This window comes from Nomascus leucogenys, unplaced genomic scaffold (assembly GCF_006542625.1).
Source record: "Nomascus leucogenys isolate Asia unplaced genomic scaffold, Asia_NLE_v1 Super-Scaffold_258, whole genome shotgun sequence".
NCBI lineage: Eukaryota > Metazoa > Chordata > Mammalia > Primates > Hylobatidae > Nomascus > Nomascus leucogenys.
Window position 1 is genome coordinate 2,152,918 of NW_022095769.1, and position 19,155 is coordinate 2,172,072.

Genomic DNA, 19,155 nt, shown 5'->3' on the forward strand with positions numbered 1-19,155 from the left:
AGTGAGACTCTGTCTCCAAAAAAAAAAAAAAAAAAAAAAAAGGCTGGGCGTGGTGGCTCATGCCTGTAATCCCAGCACTCTGGGAGGCCAAGGCAGACAGATCATGAGGTCAGGGGTTCAAGACCAGCCTGACCAACATGGTGAAACCTCGTCTCTACTAAAAATACAAAAATTAACTGGGCATGGTGGCGCATGCCTGTAATCCCAGCTACTCAGGAGGCTGAGGCAGGAGAATTGCTTGAACCCAGGAGGCAGAGGCTGCAGTGAGCCAAGATTACGCCACTGCAATCTAGCCTGGGTGATGGCGGGAGACTCCATATCAAAAAAAAAAAAAAAAAGTAAAGGTAACAATAGATATGACAGGTCTTCGGCTTCATGGATTTCTTCTACATCCTTTTTTGCATATTGCCTTAAATGCTTTCTCACTAAGGCAGAGGATTATGAATAGAATCATCCAAGGAATGGTGTTAAGTGTGCTCATGTCTCTGTCTACCCTAAGAAAGTGTGGTGGACTCTGTGTTGTGTTTAGAAAAACCTACCTATTCCATGGTTAGAGTTGTAGGGTCATTTCCATCAAGCATCATATTTATTTAAAGACTGTGGACTGTTTTCTTAACCCAAGTATCTCCAAACTGAGATTCATAAGCTAATTTTTGTGTTCAAAGAGTCGAATTGAAATTATGGTAACACTTTACAGTATAACCAAAATATCATAACTGGCTGTTATATATATATTTGATTAGTAACAAAGTATGACCTCAATGCAAATTCTTAGACACAGTTTTTTTTAATAATAAGAGAGAACATGGTGGGGTAGGGTGGGGTAAGGGGTGTGTGATAACCCTTAATATTGAAAGGTTGGGAATTACCTATGTGGCAATAGGTGACCAGATGAATTAGGTAACAGAATAGACACAAATAATCAGCACAAACTTGTAGAACATTAAATGTCAGTCATGGAAGGGAATCCTGTAAGTTCGTGGCAGAAAAAACTGAGAGCTAGAAAGGCGAAATAACCTGCCCAGCAGTATGGAGTTCCAAATAGAGCCCATCCAGATCTGTTGACTCTCAGCACTGTGACCAGGTTACAGTTTATGAGCTATCCGGTAAATCGATAATGTCATTTTATACAAAATATCATAATTTATTTTCACATGATCTTATTACTTCAGATCACATTTGAACTATTTATATCCAAATAGCCTATTTGATTTTGTTATTGAAATATAATTCATTAGGCCGGGCGCGGTGGCTCACGCTTGTAATCCCAGCACTTTGGGAGGCCGAGGCGGGTGGATCACGAGGTCAGGAGATCGAGACCACGGTGAAACCCCATCTCTACTAAAAAAAATAAAAAATATAAAAAATTAGCCGGGCGTGGTGGCGGGCGCCTGTAGTCCCAGCTACTCGGAGAGGCTGAGGCAGGAGAATGGCGTGAACCCAGGAGGCGGAGCTTGCAGTGAGCCGAGATCGCACCACTGCACTCCAGCCTGGGTGACAGAGAGAGACTCCGTCTCAAAAAAAGAAAAAAAAAAATAAATAAATAAAAATAAAAATAAAAAAGAAATATAATTCATTTACTATAAAATTTATCACTTTAAAGCATACAAGTCTGCAGTTTTTAGTATATTCACAAGATTGTGCAACCATCACCTATATCTAATTCCAGAACATTTTCATTGCCCCTAAAAGAAACCTGGAGCCCATCAGCAGTCACTCCTCACTCCTCCCTACTCCCAGCTCCTGTTAATGACGATTTACTTTCTGTCTCTATTTGCTTATTCTGGCTGTTTCATATAAATAGAGTCATACAACTATGTAGCCTGTTATGTCTGGCTTCTTTCACTTAGCATAATGCTTTCAGGGTTTTTCCATCTTGTACCACATATCAGTACTACATTCCCTTTTTTTTTTTTTTTGGAGATCAAGTCTTGCTGTGTTGCCCAGGCTGGAGTGCAGTGGCAAGATCTCAGCTCACTGCAACCTCTGTCTCCTGAGTTCAAGCAATTCTCCTGCTTCAGCCTCTCAAGTAGTTGGAACCACAGGTGCATGCCACCACTCTCAGCTAAATTTTGTATTTTTGGTAGAGATGGGGTTTCACCATGTTGCCCACGCTAGTCTCGAAATCCTGAGCTCTAGCAATTCGCCCGCCTTAGCCTCCTGTAGTTCTGGGATTACAGGCATAAGTCACCATGCCCGGCCATTTCTTCTTTTTGAGACAGGGTCTCTCTCTGTTGCCCAGACTGGAGTGTAGTGGAACTATCATGGCTCACTGCAGCCTCAACCTCCCAGGCTCAAGCAATATTCACACCTTAGCCTCCTGAGTGGCTAGGACTAGAAATGTGCACCGCTAGACCCAGCTAATTTTTGAAAAACTTTTTGTAGAGACGAGGTCTTGCTATGTTGACCAGGCTGGTTGCAAACTCCTGGGCTCAAATGATCATCCCACCACAGTCTCCCAAAGTGCTGGGATTACAGGCATGAGCCACTACACCTGACTTCTTCATTCCTTTTTATAGCAGATAATATTCCATTGTATGATTATATATTTTGTTTATCCACGCATCAGTTGGCGCATATTTGGATTGTTTTCGCCTTTTGGCTATTATAAATAATGCTGCTGTGAACATTTGTTTACAAGTTTTCGTATGAACATATGTTTTTGGTTCTCCTGAGTTTATGCCTAGAACTGGAATTGCTGAGTCATATGTTAACTCTGTTTAATTTTTTAAGGAACTGCCAAACTGTTCTCCAGTGTACCATTTTATATTCCTACCAGTAACATATGAGGCTTCCAATATCTTCACATCCTCACCAACACTTGCTGTGTTCCAATTTTTTATTATAGCCATCCTAGTAGGTGTGAAGTGGTATCTCATTGAGATTTTGATTTGCATCTCACTAATGCCGAATAATGTTAAGCATCTTTTCCTTTACGCATTGGCCATTTGTATATCTTTTTTTTTTTTTTTTCTTGAGACAGAGTCTCGCTCTGTCGCCCAGGCTGGAGTGCAGTGGCACGATCTCGGCTTACTGCAAGCTCCGCCTCCCGGGTTCACGCCATTCTCCTGCCTCTGCCTCCTGAGTAGCTGGGACTACAGGTGCCCGCCACCACACCCAGCTAATTTTTTTTTTTTTTTGGTAGAGACAGGGTTTCACCGTGTTAGCCAGGATGGTCTCGATCTCCTGACCTTGTGATCCACCCACCTTGGCCTCCCAAAGTGCTGGGATTACAGGCGTGAGCCACCGCATCTGGCCCATTTGTATATCTTCTTTAGAGAAATGTCTTCATATCCTTTCCGTTTTAATTTTTTTAATTATTTTATTTTGGCCGGGCAGGGTGGCTCACGCCTGTAATCCCAGCACTTTGGGAGGCCGAGGCGGGCGAATCACGAGGTCAGGAGATTGAGACCATCCTGGCTAACAAGGTGAAACCCCGTCTCTACTAAAAATAGAAAATATCAGCTGGGCGTGGTGACAGGCACCTGTAGTCCCAGCTACTCAGGAGGCTGAGGCAGGAGAATGGCGTGAACCCAGGAGGCGGAGCTTGCAGTGAGCTGAGATCGCGCCACTGCACTCCAGCCTGGGCGACAGAGCAAGACTCCGTCTCAAAAAAAAAAAAATTATTTTATTATTTTTTTCAGACAGGGTCTTCTTGCTCTGTTGCCCAGGCCGGAGTGCAGTGGTGCAGTTATAATTCACTGTAGCCTCAACCTTCTGGGTTCAAATGATCCTCCTGCCTTAGCCTCCCAAAGTGCTAAGACTATAGGCATGAGTCTTGTTAATTCATTTCTGACCATAGATATGCTGGAGAAATTGGGAGAAAAGGGGGTAGAGAGAAGAAGGAAAGATGTAGAGAAAAATTTAATTTACAAACTTCATCTAAGTAAATATATGCTACAGGCTGGGTGCAGCGGCTCACACCTGTAATCTCAGCACTTTGGGAGTCCAAGGCAGGAGGATCATTTGAGGCCAGGAGTTTGAGACCAGCCTGGGCAACATAGCAAGACCCCTGTCTTCAAAAAAATTTAAATATATATCACAAGGAAAGGTAAAATCTGCTCTGTGATGAGAGTTTTTAGCCTGGGGTTTTGGGACCCCTAGAGAATCCATGGATGGATTTCTGGAAATAGGCGGATCCCTTGAAATTGTTTGTAAAATTGTGTGTGTTCCTTTTGGGAGGGAGAGGATTTGTATATTTCAAAAGAATCGGAGAGGGAATATACAGGCTTATGGGAAGGAAAAGGCAGAAGGTATGTTAGCAATTTGTCTTTTTCTGTTGGCTATTTTTTGCATACATTATGGTTTGGGTTAAAACTTCCTACCTGGTTTCAGATATTTTTGTTTTTTTTTTTTTTTTTTTTTTTTTTTGAGACGGAGTCTCGCTTTGTCACCCAGGCTGGAGTGCAGTGGGACCATCTCGGCTCACTGCAAGCTCCGCCTCCCGGATTCACACCATTCTCCTGCCTCAGCCTCCCGAGTAGCTGGCACTACAGGCGCCCGCCACTACGCCCGGCTAATTTTTTGTATTTTTAGTAGAGACAGGGTTTCACCGCGTTAGCCAGGATGGTCTCGATCTCCTGACCTCGTGATCCGCCCGCCTCTGCCTCCCAAAGTGCTGGGATTACAGGCGTGAGCCACCACGCCCGGCCTCAGATATTTTTGTTTTAGACTATTCATACCTCTTGGTTTAAGACTAGTTCAGTTGTTTTCAAAATGTTATATTTATTTATTTATTTTGAGGCAGTGTCCCCAGGCTGTAGTGCAGTGGTGCGATCTCAGCTCACTGCAACCTCAGTCTGCTGTGTTCAAGCAATTCTCCTGCCTCAGCCTCCCAAGTAGCTGGGATTACAGGTGCCCACCACCAGCTAAGTTTTTGTATTTTCAGTGGAGACAGGGTTTCGCCACGCTGGCCAATCTGGTCTTGAACTCCTGACTTCAGGTGATCCACCCACCTTGGCCTCCCAAAATGCTGGGATTACAGGTGTGAGCCACCATACCCAGCCTTTTATTTTATATTTTATTTTATTTTAGTTTTCGAGACTAAGTCTTAGTCTCTCACCCAGGCTGGAGTGCAGTGCTGTGATCTCAGCTCACTGCAAGCTCCGCCTCCCTGGTTCAACCGATTCTCCTGCCTCAGCCTCCCAAATAGCTGGGACCACAGGCATGCACTACCATGAATGGCTAATTTTTATACAAAATGTTAATTTTTGAAGTGTCAAAAATTTTTTGTTAATGCAATAACACTCCTCTTTTTGTAGGCCAAATGTATAAAATAAATTCCCAGCATTTTCTGATGTTATCCACAAATCTAAAATATTTGTGATTTTTATTTTTATAAAATACAAGAATGTAATAAAGGCATTTCTGAGTTATTTTCATTTTCTAAATGAGTTTTAAATTCAGGTTCACAATGATCTAGCCAGTTTGACATCTCTCATAGTGGATTATATTATAGGTAGCCACAATGTGAACATCTGTACCTATACTTATACCTGATAAATATACCTCAGTTCTAATTTGAGGTGTTAACTTTAGGAGTTTAAGAAAAGGCACATTTGGCCAAGCGTGGTGGCTCAGGCCTGTAATCCCAGCACTTTGGGAGGCCGAGGTGAGTGGATCATGAGGTCAGGAGATCGAGACCATCCTGGCTAACACGGTGAAACCCCATCTCTACTAAAAATACAAAAAATTAGCTGGGCGTGGTAGCGGGCGCCTGTAGTCCCAGCTACTCGGGAGGCTGAGGCAGGAGAATGGTGTGAACCTGGGAGGCGGAGCTTGCAGTGAGCTGAGATCGCGCCACTGCACTCCAGCCTGGGTGACAGAGCGAGACTCCGTGTCAAAAAAAAAAAAAAAAGGGCACATTCATAAGCCTTTTCTTTTTTCTTTTTTTTTTTTTTTTTTGAGGTGGAGTTTTGCTCTTATTGCCCAGGCTGGATGCAATCTTGGCTCACCACAACCTCCGCCTCCCTGGGTTCAAGCGATTCTCCAGCCTCAGCCTCTGGAGTAGCTGGGATTACAGGCATGTGTCACCACGCCCAGCTAATTTTGTTTTTTGGTTTTTGTTTGTTTGTTTGTTTTAGCAGAGACAGGGTTTCTCCATTGTTGGTCAGGCTGGTCGCGAACTCCCAATCTCAGGTGATCCACCTGCCTCAGCTTCCCAAAGTGCTGGGATTATAGGTGTCAGACACTGTGCCCGGCCTCTGATTTTTCTTAATAAAGTTAATAGGCAGGATATCAGTTAATAACGATGAAGATACTGACACAGTTGCTGTTTTAAAAATGGACTACTCCATTTAATAATTGTATTTTGGCCAGGTGTGGTGGCTGACACCTGTAAACCTAACGCTTTGCGAGGCTGAGGTGGGTGGATCACCTGAGACCAGGAGTTTGAGACCAGCCTGGGCAACATAGTGAAACCCCATCTCTATTAAAAACACAAAAAACTAGCCAGGCATGCACCTAATTAAAAATTAGTCATGCTAAAAATTAAAATTAAAATTAAACATTAGCTGTGGTGTGCGCCTGTAGTTCTAGCTACTCAGGAGGCTGAGACAGGAGAATCACTTTAACCTGGGAGGTAGAGATTGCAGTGAGCTGAGATCGTGCCACTGCACTCCAGCCTGGGTGGCAGAGCGAGACTCCCATCTCAAAATAATAACATAGCCCACGTTTTTGCAAAAATAAAAATAATTGCATTCCATAAAGCGACCTTTGGTTAAGGCTAGACTGAGACCTTCCAAGGTTATATATCTTGTAAATATGTTCTTCTGGTTGGTTTTAAGGGCACTGAATTTTATTTGAGCCAGTACTTTGTCCGATTCTGACAGAAAAGATGGCAATAGTACACACAAAACTTACCTTCTTTTTAAAAATTGCTTCTTTAAGTTATATTCTCCTATCTGTAGATGACATTTGTGAATGGAATTGAATAATGGGAAAATATTCTGAATATACATTGTGATCATGTCAGTCCTGTGGTATAGCTTAATTAGCATTTGATTTCTTCTTTGGCCCTGGGTGTGGTGGTTATTGGTGAAAGTTAAGATTGCTTCAGCTGACTTGTGTAATGACTAATGCACATTAGTTTGTATTATCTTATATGGAAATGTAGAAACTGTTGATGCTTGAAGGTAATTAGGTAGTACCTAGGAAGAGTGCGTCTCTCCTTTGTCCTCTTTTACTAGTTGCACTTGCATATTGTTGAGGAAACACAATGGCAGTCTCGTTTAAATGCGTGTGTAAAAAACTACAGTGAAATTTTATTTTTATAAAAGCTTTGTCTAAAACTGAAGGTGACAAGCATTTCTCAATTTCACTTCTTACAGAGAGTGGATTAGATGGACTTCTTAAAAATTGTTTGACATATTACATTTTTATTAGATGAGACTGCAGTTCTGTTTCTTGACCATATAAAATATATGCATCCGAGAACAGCTTGTAGTAGTGCTTATCCAAAATAAGGCCCAGTGATATATGACATTTGATGTTTTTGTTTGTTGTGAAGATGACTGTTACAAGTTAATGTTGGTAGCTTTTCGATTGTATTTCAGGTGGATATTGTGAGCACCTTTGGAAATGAAGGACTGTAATTGATACTGTAATTGATGCGTTGATACTGTAATAACAAAACCCTTTTCAATGTAAATTTTGTTTCTATAACTTCTACTTTACATACAAAATTCAAAGTTGACAAATTTATTTAGGTTTTACCCATTTGAAAGCTTACCATTTTGTTGCAAGAAGATGAACTAAAAATATACTTTAAATTTTGAGTCTTTAGTTTGTTAAAAGTGGTTACCGTGAAACCCAGACTACAGGTGGATCAATTTGAAAATTGAAATGTATCCATATGAATTAACCTAACATTCTGGACATTCTGAAGGAAGGTATGAGTTTCACCAGCTAAGGATAAAATTTACACCCTCAAACACAAGTCCAGAATTCTGTTATTTGTGTTATTTGCTTTGTATTGTAAAGGTATTTTGTTGTTCAAAAACCTAAGTACATCTTTTGAGACTGTTGTTTACCATTAACTCAGTAGGAGGCAGTGTGGTAAACTTGGACTAGGAGTTAGAAAAGCAGAATTCAAACACTTGTTCCATCACTTACCAGCAATGACAACGGGAAAGTTGAGCCTCAGCTGTACAATGGGAGCAGCATTTGTGTTAGTCTGTTTGCATTGCTATAAAGGAATACCTGAGGCTGGGTACTTTGTAAAGAAAAGAGGTTTATTTGGGCTCATGGTTCTGCAGGCTGTACAAGCCTGGCACCAACATCTGCTCGGCTTCTGTTAAGGGCCTCAGAAAGTGTACAATCATGGCAGAATGCAAAGCGGGAAGCAGGTGTATCACATGGTGAAAGAGCAAGCAAGAGATAGCGAGGGGGGAAGTGCCACAGTCTTAACCAGATCTCATGTAAACTCAGAGCAAGAAATAACTCATTCCTTCGAGGACAGCACTGGGCCATTCATGAGGGATCTACCCCCATGACCCAAACACCTCCCACCAGGTCTCACCTCCAACATTGAGGATTACATTTCAACATGAAATTTGGAGAGGACAAAACATCCAAACCATATCAGCATTCCAGGTTATTGTAGGGTAATCATGCATAAGTAGGTAAAAAAAACCCACATGGTTTCATTCCTGTCATTTTCCTGTGGTGTTTTTTGTGTGTAACATTCTTACCTTCCCCCTTCTCCATCTGACTTCTGCTTGTCCTTCAAGACCAGCCCCAGCTTTATCTCATCCCTGAAACTTCCTGTGGCCTGTTCACCACCTCCCTTCACACACTGCCACTGTATGTTATGTGTATAGGCGGTGTATTTAGCAAATACTTATAATAGTGCTTACTATTGCTAAGTATTTTCATAAGCATTTTTATACCAGTAATCCATGAGGTAGAACTACTACTATCTCCATTGTACATATACAGAAAATGAGACATAAAGAAGTAACTTACCCAAGGTCATGACCCACCTATGAGGTTTTAGAGCCAGATTTCTAATGCAGGCAGTCTGGTTTCAGAGTTTGTGCTCTTAACTGCTATACTGTGTTTTTACTTTTTAAAAAATTACAGGTGTGATGGCTCATGCCTGTAATTCCAACTCTTTGGGAGGCCGAGGCTGGCAGATTACATGAGGCCAGGACTTCGAGAGCAGCCTGGACAACATGGTGAAACCCTATCTCTACTAAAAAAAAAAAAAAAAAAAAACACATATATTTATTTATTTATTTAAAAGTAGACACAAGGTCTCGTTATGTTGCTCAGGTTAGTCTTGAACTCCCTTGCTTCAAGTGATCCTCCTGCCTCAGCCTCCCAAAGTGCTGAGATTATGGGCATGAGCCACTGTGCCTGGTCTGCTATGCTATATTTTCATGTCTGTCTCCCCAGGTAGATCTTTGAGCACCTTGATGGTTCCAACTCCTACAATACCTAACACATAGTAGGCACTTCATAAATGTTTAACAATTATATGATAAATATGCCTTAGGTAGGCCAGGCACAGTGGCTCACGCTTGTAATGCCAGCACTTTGGGAGGCTGAGGTGGCGGATCACGAGGTCAGGAGTTCGAGACCAGCCTGGCAAACACAGTGAAAGCCCGTCTGTACTAAAAATACAAAAATTAACTGGGTGTGGTGACAGGTGCCTGTAATCCCAGCTACTAGGGAGGCTGAGGCAGGAGAATCGTTTGAACCCAGGAGGCAGAGGTTGCAGTGAGCTGAGATTGTGCCACTGCACTCCAACCCAGGCAACAGAGCTAGACTCCATCTTGGGGAAAAAAAAAAAAATATATATATATATATATATATATGTGTGTGTGTGCTTTATGTAAACTGTAAAGCATCATATAAATGCAAATTATAACCACTACCATATGCATTTTGTAAATCAGAGTAGAATTTACCAAGCGTTTCAGTTTTGTAGTACAGTTTCTTGGCCCCAACTTTTCAGACTGGGAGTTTACTAAGGTATAGATTGGTAAAATTTACGGATTGACAATATCAAATCATGGCATCAGGCTCAAAGTCTAGGACCTCAGTGATGCAACAGCGTGATGCTTGGTGGCATCACCAAGAGAAGGTGATGCATAGCAGTCTCTACATTGGGTCCAGATGTTGCTCTTCTTGATCCAGAGATCCGTGAAAGAAATTGACAAGTGATCTGCTGCCCCAATACAGTATACATTACAATAGTGAATAGTGAAAAGATAATAAAAATAAATACTCCTGTTTGAAAGGAGCATGAATAGGAGACATAGAGCAGTTGATGAGCTGCAACAAATTCTGAAATCCCTCTGTGCTGTCATTGAGAAGGCCCTCTCCAGGGGTGGGGAATATTCTTGGACAAGCCTTGATTTTGCCCCTGAGGAGTAGTTCACATGTCAGTTTTTTCTTTGGTTCCTAGGTTCATCTTCGTGGACCATCTTTTTCTTTTTTGTTTCTATTACCTTTCTTGGCCGTGTCCAAAATATACAATGGGGGATATACCCCCTTAGGAGGATGAATACCTTTCCTAGCCTACTTTCTGTCATTGACACTTGAGAACCCAAAGATCACTTTGGTCTTGAACAGTGACAGCCTCTCTTAGCCCAAGCTGGTTGTTCTTTTGGCAGTATAACTTTCAGAACTGAGTTGGCTTTTTGCTTGTCTCCTGTCAGCTCCAGGTTCTCTGGCCACGTCCACAGTTCTTTTCTTACCATACTTCTTTTTTCTTTTTTTTTTTTTTTTAGAGATGGGGTCTTGCTATGTTGCCCAGGCTGGTCTCCTGGGCTCAAACAATTCTCCTACCTTGGCCTCCCACAGTACTGAGATTACAGGCATGAGCCACTGTACCTGGCCCATACTTATGTTTGCTACATAGCTCTGCTTTATTGGTCCCATACTTCTTCCTTGACTTAATTTTGAGTACAGATGTTTCTGCTATACTGCCATATATGCTTTTCCGAAAAGCCCCCATTCTGCAAAATTGTGCACTAAAGTAAACGGGACTTATGGGAAAAATACAGTTGAGGCAAACCACTCTAAATCTGTGGAACACCATAGTCTTTGCACTAATAAAAACAAAAATAAATGTTACAACTCTGTTAGAGTTTGTCTAGCAGGTTTTCTGGTCTTTGTGGAAAAACCCCCAAAAATAAAAAAATTAAAGAAAATAAAATTAACAATAATAAAAACAGTAGCATATTAAATCTCCACTGGCACATATTTCAGTGTTTACAGATTTAATTCCTTGGGTGGTTGTTTCCTTTTCTGAGATTTTGGGCCATCAGGACATTTGCTTCCAATATAGACCAGTTTCATCAAAATAAGTTTTTTTTGTTTTCTTTTGAGACAGGGTCTCCACTCTGTCACCCAGGCTGGAGTGCAGTGGCACAGTCTTGGCCCACTACAGCCTCCGCCTCCTGGGTTCAAGCAATTGTTGTGCCTCAACCTTCCAAGTAGCTGGGACCATGGGCATGCAGCACCATGCCTGGGTAATTTGTATTTTTTTTTTTTTTTTTTGTAGAGACGAGATCTCACCATGTTGCCCAGGCTGAAGGCCTACCTTGTTTTATTGCACTTTGCTAACAAATTGAAGGTTTGTTGTAACCATCCATGGAGCAAGTCTATCAGTATCATTTTTCCAGCATGTGCTCACTTTGTGTCTCTGTATCACATTTTGGTGATTCTGCCAATATTTCAAACATTTTCTTTGATATCTGTTAACAGTGATCTGTGATAAATGATCTTTGATGTTACTGTTATAATTGTTTTGGGGTGCTATAAACCATAATAAGATGGCAAAATTAATTGATAAATGTTATATGTGTTCTTACTGTTCCACAGACCAGCTGTTACCCCATCCTCTCTCCCTCTCCTCAAGCCTTCCTATTCCCTGAGACACAACAATATTGAAATTACGCCAATTAGTAAATCTACAGTGGCCTCTCGGTGGTCAGGTGAAAGGAAGAGTCACCCCTCTCTAATTTTAAATCAAAAGCTAGAAATCATTAAGCTTAGTGAGGAACGCACGTCAAAAGCCAAGACAGGCCAAAATGTAGGCCTCTTGTGCCAGACTATCAAGTCGTGAATGCAAAGGAAAAGTTTTTGAAGGAAATTTAAAAGTGCTACCCCAATGGGCCGGGCGCGGTGGCTCACACCTGCAATCCCAGCACTTTGGGAGGCCAAGGTGGGCGGACCACCTGAGATCAGGAGTTCGAGACCAGCCTGGCCAACATGGTAAAACCTAGTCTCTATTAAAAATACAAAAATTAGCTGGGCATGGTGCTGCGTGTCTGTAATCCCAGCTACTCAGTAGGCTGAGGCAGGAGAAATGCTTGAACCCGGGAGGTGGAGGTTGCCGTGAGCTGAGGTTGCACCACTGTACTCCAGCCTGGGTGACAAGAGTGAAACTCCATCTCAAAAAAAAAAAAAAAAAAAAAAAGCTACCCCAGTGAACACACGAATAATAAGAAAGTGAAACAGCTGGCTGGGTGTGGTGGCTCATGCCTGTAATCTCAGCACTTTGGGAGTCCAAAGTGGGCGGATCACCTGAGGTCAGGAGTTCGAGACCAGCCTGGCCAACATGGTAAAAACTAGTTTATTAAAAATACAAAAATTAGCCGGGCATGGTGGCACATGTCTGTAATCCCAGCTACTCGGTAGGCTGAGGCAGGAGAAACGCTTGAACCCGGGAGGTGGAGGTTGCAGTGAGCTGAGGTCATACCACTGTACTCCAGCCTGGGTGACAAGAGTGAAACTCCATCTCAAAAAAAAAAAAAAAAAAAAAAAAGTGCTACCCCAGTGAACACACGAATGATAAGAAAATGAAACAGCTGGCTGGGTGTGGTAGCTCACGCCTGTAATCCTAGCACTTTGGGAGTCCAAAGTGGGCCGATCACCTGAGGTCAGGAGTTTGAGACCAGCCTGGCCAACATAGTGAAACATCATCTGTACTAAAAATACACAATTAGCAAGACGTGGTGGTACACGTCTTGGTGTAATCCCAGCTACTTGGGAGGCTGAGGCAGGAGAATCACTTGAACCCAGGAGGCGGAGGTTGCAGTGAGCTGAGATCATGCCACTGCACTCCAGCCTGGGTGACAGGTGAGACTCCATCTCAAAAAATAAATAAATAAATAAAGTAAAAAAAGGTGAAACAGCCTTATTGCTGAGATGGAGAAGGTTTTAGTGGTCTGGATGGAAGATCAAGCCAAACACAACAGAACAAGGTCCCAACTCTGTTCACTTCTTTGAAGGCCGAGAAGTGAGGAAGCTACAGAAGAAAAGTTGGAAGCCAGCAGAGAGGTTGGTTCATGAGGTTTAAGGAAAGAAGCTATCTCCATAACGTAAAAGTGCAAGGTGAAGCAGCAAGTGCTGATGTAGAAGCTCCAGCAAGTTATCCAGACCTAGCTAAGATCATTTTCTGGTGTAGACAAAATAGCCTTATATTGAAAGAAGATGCCATCTAGGACTGTCATAGATAGAATTGAATGCCTGGCTTCAAAAGACAGGCTGACTCTTTTGTTAGGGGCTAATGTAGCTGGTGACTTGAAGGTGAAGCCACCTTGTTCACTTAGTATTCCAAAAATCCAGAGGCCCTTAAGAGTGATGCTAAATCTACTCAGCCTGTGTGCTAGAAATGAAACAACAAAGCCTGAATAACAGCACACCTGTTTACAGCATGGTTTACTGAATATTTTAAGCCCACTGTTGAGACCTACTGCTCAGAAAAAAAGATTCCTTTCAAAATATTACTGCTCATTGACAGTGTACCTAGTTACCCAAGAGCTCTGATGGAGATGTACAAGGGGATGAATGTTGTTTTCATGCATGATAATTTAACATTCATTCTATAGCCCATGGATCAATGAGTAATTTTTACCTCCTAGTCTTATTATTTAAGAAATTGATTTTGTACTATAGCTGCCATAGATAGTGATTCCTCTGATGGGCCTGGGCAAAGTAATTTGAAAGTCTTCTAGAAAGGATTCACCACTCTAGATGCCATTAAGAACATTTGTGATTCATAGAAAGAGGTCAAAATATCAACATAAACAGGAGTTTAGAGGAGTTGATTCCAAGCCTCATGGATGACTTTGAGGGTTTCAACACTTCAGTGGAGGAAGTCACTGCAGATGTGGTGGAAATAGCAACAGAACTAGAATTAGAAGTGGAGCCTGAAGGTGACTGAATTGCTGCCATCTTTTGATAAAACTCAAACAGATGGAATCTACTTCTTGAGACGGAATCTACTCCTGGTGAAGATGTTGTGAACATTATTGGAATGACAAAGGATTTAGAATATTCGTTCCATAAACTTAGTTGATAAAGCAGTGGCTGGGTTTGAGAGGATTGACTCCAATTTTGAAAGAAGTTCTACTGTGGGTAAAGTGTTATCAAACAGCATCACATCCTACATAGAAATCTTTATGAAAGGAAGAATAAGTTAATGCAGCAAATTTCATTGTTGTCTTATTTTAAGAAATTGCCACAGCCACCCCTTAAGAAATTGCCACAGCCTTCGGCAACCACCACCCTGATCATGCAGCAGCCATTAACATTGAAGCAAGAAAACCCCCATCAGCAAAATGATTGATTCACTGAAGGATCAGATAGTCGCTAACATTTTTAACAATAAATTATTTATTTATTTATTTATTTATTTATTTATTTATTTATTTATTGAGACGGAGTCTTGCCCTGTCACCCAGGCTGGAGTGCAGCGGCGCAATCTTGGCTCACTGCAAGCTCCGCCTCCCGGCTTCACGCCATTCTCCTGCTTCAGCCTCCCGAGTAGCTCAGACTACAGGCGCCCGCCATCACGCCCAGCTAATTTTTTCTATTTTTAGTAGAGACGGGGTTTCACCATGTTAGCCAGGATGGTCTCGATCTCCTGACCTCGTGATCTGCCTGCCTCAGCCTCCCAAAGTGCTGGGATTACAGGCATGAGCCACCGCGCCCGGCCACAATAAATTATTTTTAAATTAAAGCATGTACATTTTTTTAAAGATATAAAGCTATTGCATACTTAATAGACTACAGTGTAATGTAAACATAACTTATATGCACAACGAAACCAAAAAATTTGTGTGACATGCTTTATTGAGGTATTTGCTTTATTGCGGTGGTCTGGAGCCGAACCGGCAGTATCTCTGAGGTGTGACTGTTCTCAGCTTCATCAAGTATAAAGTGGAAAGAGTTTTGTTCATGAAGTCACTGAATGAACCATTGCTTGCGTTAAAGGAAGGTACAGAAATAGAGTGTTTAGCTTTTTTCTTGAGGTCTTCGTGTATTGCTAAGGCTTGCTTTCTCTGTAATTTTGAGAAAGCTTGCTCCTGATCACTTCAGACATTTAACTTGGGAAAATCTTGTATAAACTAACATCATTTCTGAGTTATTCTGCTATCATTTCCCTATTTACTAATAGCATTTGAATTAATTCACATTAGAGAAATATGCTTTGTAGCAGAACTCATCTTTAGTCTCTTTAGAAAAGCTATTTTATTGAGTACCATCTTAATCAGTGATGGTGAAAGCCAAATATTTGATTTGATCCTTGCCTCGAGACTGAATTACATTCAGGCTTTGTAGCTCAAAGACTTCAGTTTTACATTAAGCACTTGTCTGTTCTTACTCTGCAAATCCCTGACTTTCTGAATTTCTTTTATTCTTGATTATAAACTGATCATTATTTTCTGAATTCATCCTTTTCATGTAATAATTTGTTAAATACAACTAACAGTGTTACAGTACAACACACTTGTAATAGTCCATTTTCCCACTAGAGCTTCTAGCTCTTGTGGTATAATATCTACCTTCTGCGATAGCTGATAGTTTCACTGATCATTTCACCACTGCATAATATAAGTTGCTAATCTTTTAGCCTCCAATAACTTTCCTTGCCTCCTTCCACCCAGCTCCTAAGGCTTCGTCATATATTTTAGGCTTTTTGGTAAGGCAGCACCCCACTTCTGGTTTCTACTTGTAGCAGCTTGGATAAGCCAAACTATGCTGTCATAATAAACAATGCAAGATCTCAGTGGCTTTAAAGACACACTGTGTGGCTGGGTGCGGTGGCTCACACCGGTAATTCCAGCACTTTGGGAGGCCAAGGTGGGTGGATCACCTGTGGTCAGGAGTTCGAGACCAGCCTGACCAACATGGTGAAACCCTGTCTCTACTAAAAATACAAAAAAAAATGGGCGTGGTGGTGGGCGCCTGTAGTCCCAGCTGTTCAGGAGTCTGAGACTGGAGAATCACTTGAACCTGGGAGGCAGAGGTTGCAGTGAGCCGAGATCGTGCCACAGCACTCCAGCCTGGGTGACAGAGTGAGACTCTGTCTCAAAACAAAACAAAACAAAAAACACCAAGAAAATACATATATCCAGTAGGTCATCTTATTTAGGGGACCAAGCTTAGAGCAACCATCACCTGGAAGATTGCTAGCCACTGTGCCAGAAGGAAAAGAGGTCTTAAGGATTTCTTATTGGTTAATAAATGCCCTGCCTCTCCCTGTCACTTCTCATAATATGCTGACCAGAAGTAGTCACAGGGCCCCATCTAACTACAGGGAATAGGAGTTGTGGGTGTGGTTTTAAAAGTGTAGCCTAGGTTGGGTGCAGTGGCTCACACCTGTAATCCCAGCACTTTGGGAGGCTGAAGCAGGAGAATTGCTTGAACCCAGGAGGCGGAGTTTGCAGTGAGCCAAGATTGTGCCACTGCACTCTAGCCTGGGTGACAGAGCAAGACTCTGTCTCAAAAAAAAAAAAAAAAAAAAAAAATGAGCTGGGCATGGTGGTATGCGCCTATAGCCCCAGCTACTCCAGAGGCTGAGACAGAAGAATTGCTTGAACCCAAGAGGCGTGGTTGCAGTGAGCCGAGATCGCACCACTGCACTCCAGCCTGGGTGACAGAGCAAGTCTCCAAAAAAAAAAAAAAAAAAATAGCCTACCATGTGCCCAGAAAGCCAAGAGCCAGAAATATTTGGAAAATGAATTAATGATTACTCTTTATTTTTTTCTTTGACTTTCTGATTTTTGTTTAACTCCTACTTTTGCCAGTTAATTGAATTTTACCGTCATTCTTCCCTTACTTAATTTGAGATAATATGAGTTTATTTAAATGATACTCATAGTAGTTCACATTATTTCCATGGGTGAGAAGTTTTGGCACAAGTAGAATAAGGTTGCTAGGATTTTCCTACTTAAAATATGAGGCATTAAACTGGTACAAAAAGATAAGCAGTTAAAAGAATAATTGAGTTTAAATTATTTCAAGGTGTCATTTGTCATAGTAGAAATAGACCATGAGCTTTGGAGTCAGGCAGGCCTGGAGTCAAATACTACCTCTGTCGTTTGAACGACTTGTGATCTTAGACAAATTATGTTGCCTCTCTGAGCCATAATTTTACCATTTGTAAATACAAGAAAGTAGGAATATATCTATTCAGATGTCAAGTAAAACATGGTAGCATTTATTACTACTCCTTCCTGAAATTCCATGAAAGCAAAAGTAAAATAATTTTTTTTAAAAAAGAATAAATTCACAAGGAAAAAGGAAATGGAAGAGAAGACAAAGGACTAGCATAGGAGTGATAGACATAATTGTGAACTACTCATAGTAATAATGTTAGTCATAAATACTGATTTTTTCAAAGTTGTGATATAACTGTATTGGGAGCATGAGGGAAGAGGTGGGAACAATAAGGTAAGAAAACTATAGAGAAAGACAAGGTAGTATCTGAAATTGAAATAAAAAGTCCAGAAACAGAAATATAATCAAATTATGTAGAAATATAGAATTAAATGGAGAGGGGGGCAGCTAAAACAGCATTATTGCCTCCAGGGAATGGGACTGAGATAAATTGGAGTACGGCCAATACATTTGAATCGTAAAACTATGAATTTTTAAAATAATTATTTTGATAAAACATGTATTTAAAAATCAGTCCCACCAGCCTGGGTAACATAGGGAGACCCCATCTCTAAAAATTTTTTTAAAAATTAGCCGGTGTGGTGGTGCATGCCTGTGGTCCTAGCTGTTCAGGAGGCTGAGGTGGGAGGATCACTTGAGCCCAGAAGGTTGAAGCTGCAGTGAGCCATGATTGCACTACTGCACTCCAGCCTAGGCAACAGAGTGAGACCCTGTCTTTTTTTTTTTTTTTTTTTGAGACAGAGTCTAGCCCTGTCGTCAGGCTGGAGTGTAGTGGCGCGATCTCAGCTCACTACAGCCTCCACCTCCTGGGTTCAAGCGATTCTCCTGCCTCCGCCTCCTGAGTAGCTGGGATTACAGGCACGCGCCACTATGCTCAGCTAATTTTTGTGTTTTCAGTAGAGATGGGGTTTCACCATGTTGGCCAGGATGGTCTCGATATCCTGACCTCGTGATCCGACTACCTTGGCCTCCCAAAGTGCTGGGATTACAGGCATGAGCCACCGTGCCTGGTCCGAGACACTGTCTTAAAAAAAAAAAAAAATTCAACCCTACAGTTTTGTGGTGGGTATTAAACATAAATAATTAACAATAAAAACTATCATAGTGCCTATGTCCATAGCAGGCATTTAATAAATACTCATTTCCTTCCTTTTGTCAACTAGACAGGGTATGTGTTTACAGTAATATTCATATGACTCAGAGGATAGGTGGGTTGGCTAAACAGCAATGTGAGGTATGTCACAAAGCAAATTGTATGCCCTTCTAAGCTTTTTAAAAATTAATATTGGATGGTTTTATTTTTCTTGGAACCATATCAACCTCATGGTTATGGTTTCTTAGAATTTAGACTCCTGTGCAACTGACATATAAAAAATCACCCACTTAGTGGATGTAGTGAGCTATGCACAGAACAAATGTTAAAATATTTGGCAACTTTGAAATTACTCCAATAAACCTGAAAACAATTGTATTTAAACCTAGATTATAAGTTATTTAAGGCCAAGGACATTTTTCTTCTCTTCTATAGTTATGTCAATTAGCTGTTTTATTTCCGGGGACCACAATGCCTGCTCCACTACCATCTTTGTTCTGCGAGCTCTCACTGTGGTGGACATGGTGATTGATGTTGAAAGAAAGTCAGCCAATATAAAGCTCTTGCGTGTTTCATGCCCAACACGTTGTAAACTAGACTGTAAAGGTCTTGTGGATAGAGACCGTATATTTTGCCATATC

The 19,155-nt window shown here is 41.4% G+C and overlaps 1 protein-coding gene and 1 non-coding gene across 2 annotated transcripts in view; both read left to right on the forward strand.

Annotated features, from left to right (window-relative positions):
* Positions 1 to 19,155, forward strand: part of ZNF652 (zinc finger protein 652) — a 69,081-nt gene that overhangs the window by 25,780 nt on the left and 24,146 nt on the right. The window lies entirely within an intron of this gene.
* On the forward strand, positions 11,075 to 11,136 carry LOC115833587. Its single transcript, XR_004028969.1, has one exon. It is a non-coding gene; the product is annotated as a U7 small nuclear RNA (small nuclear RNA).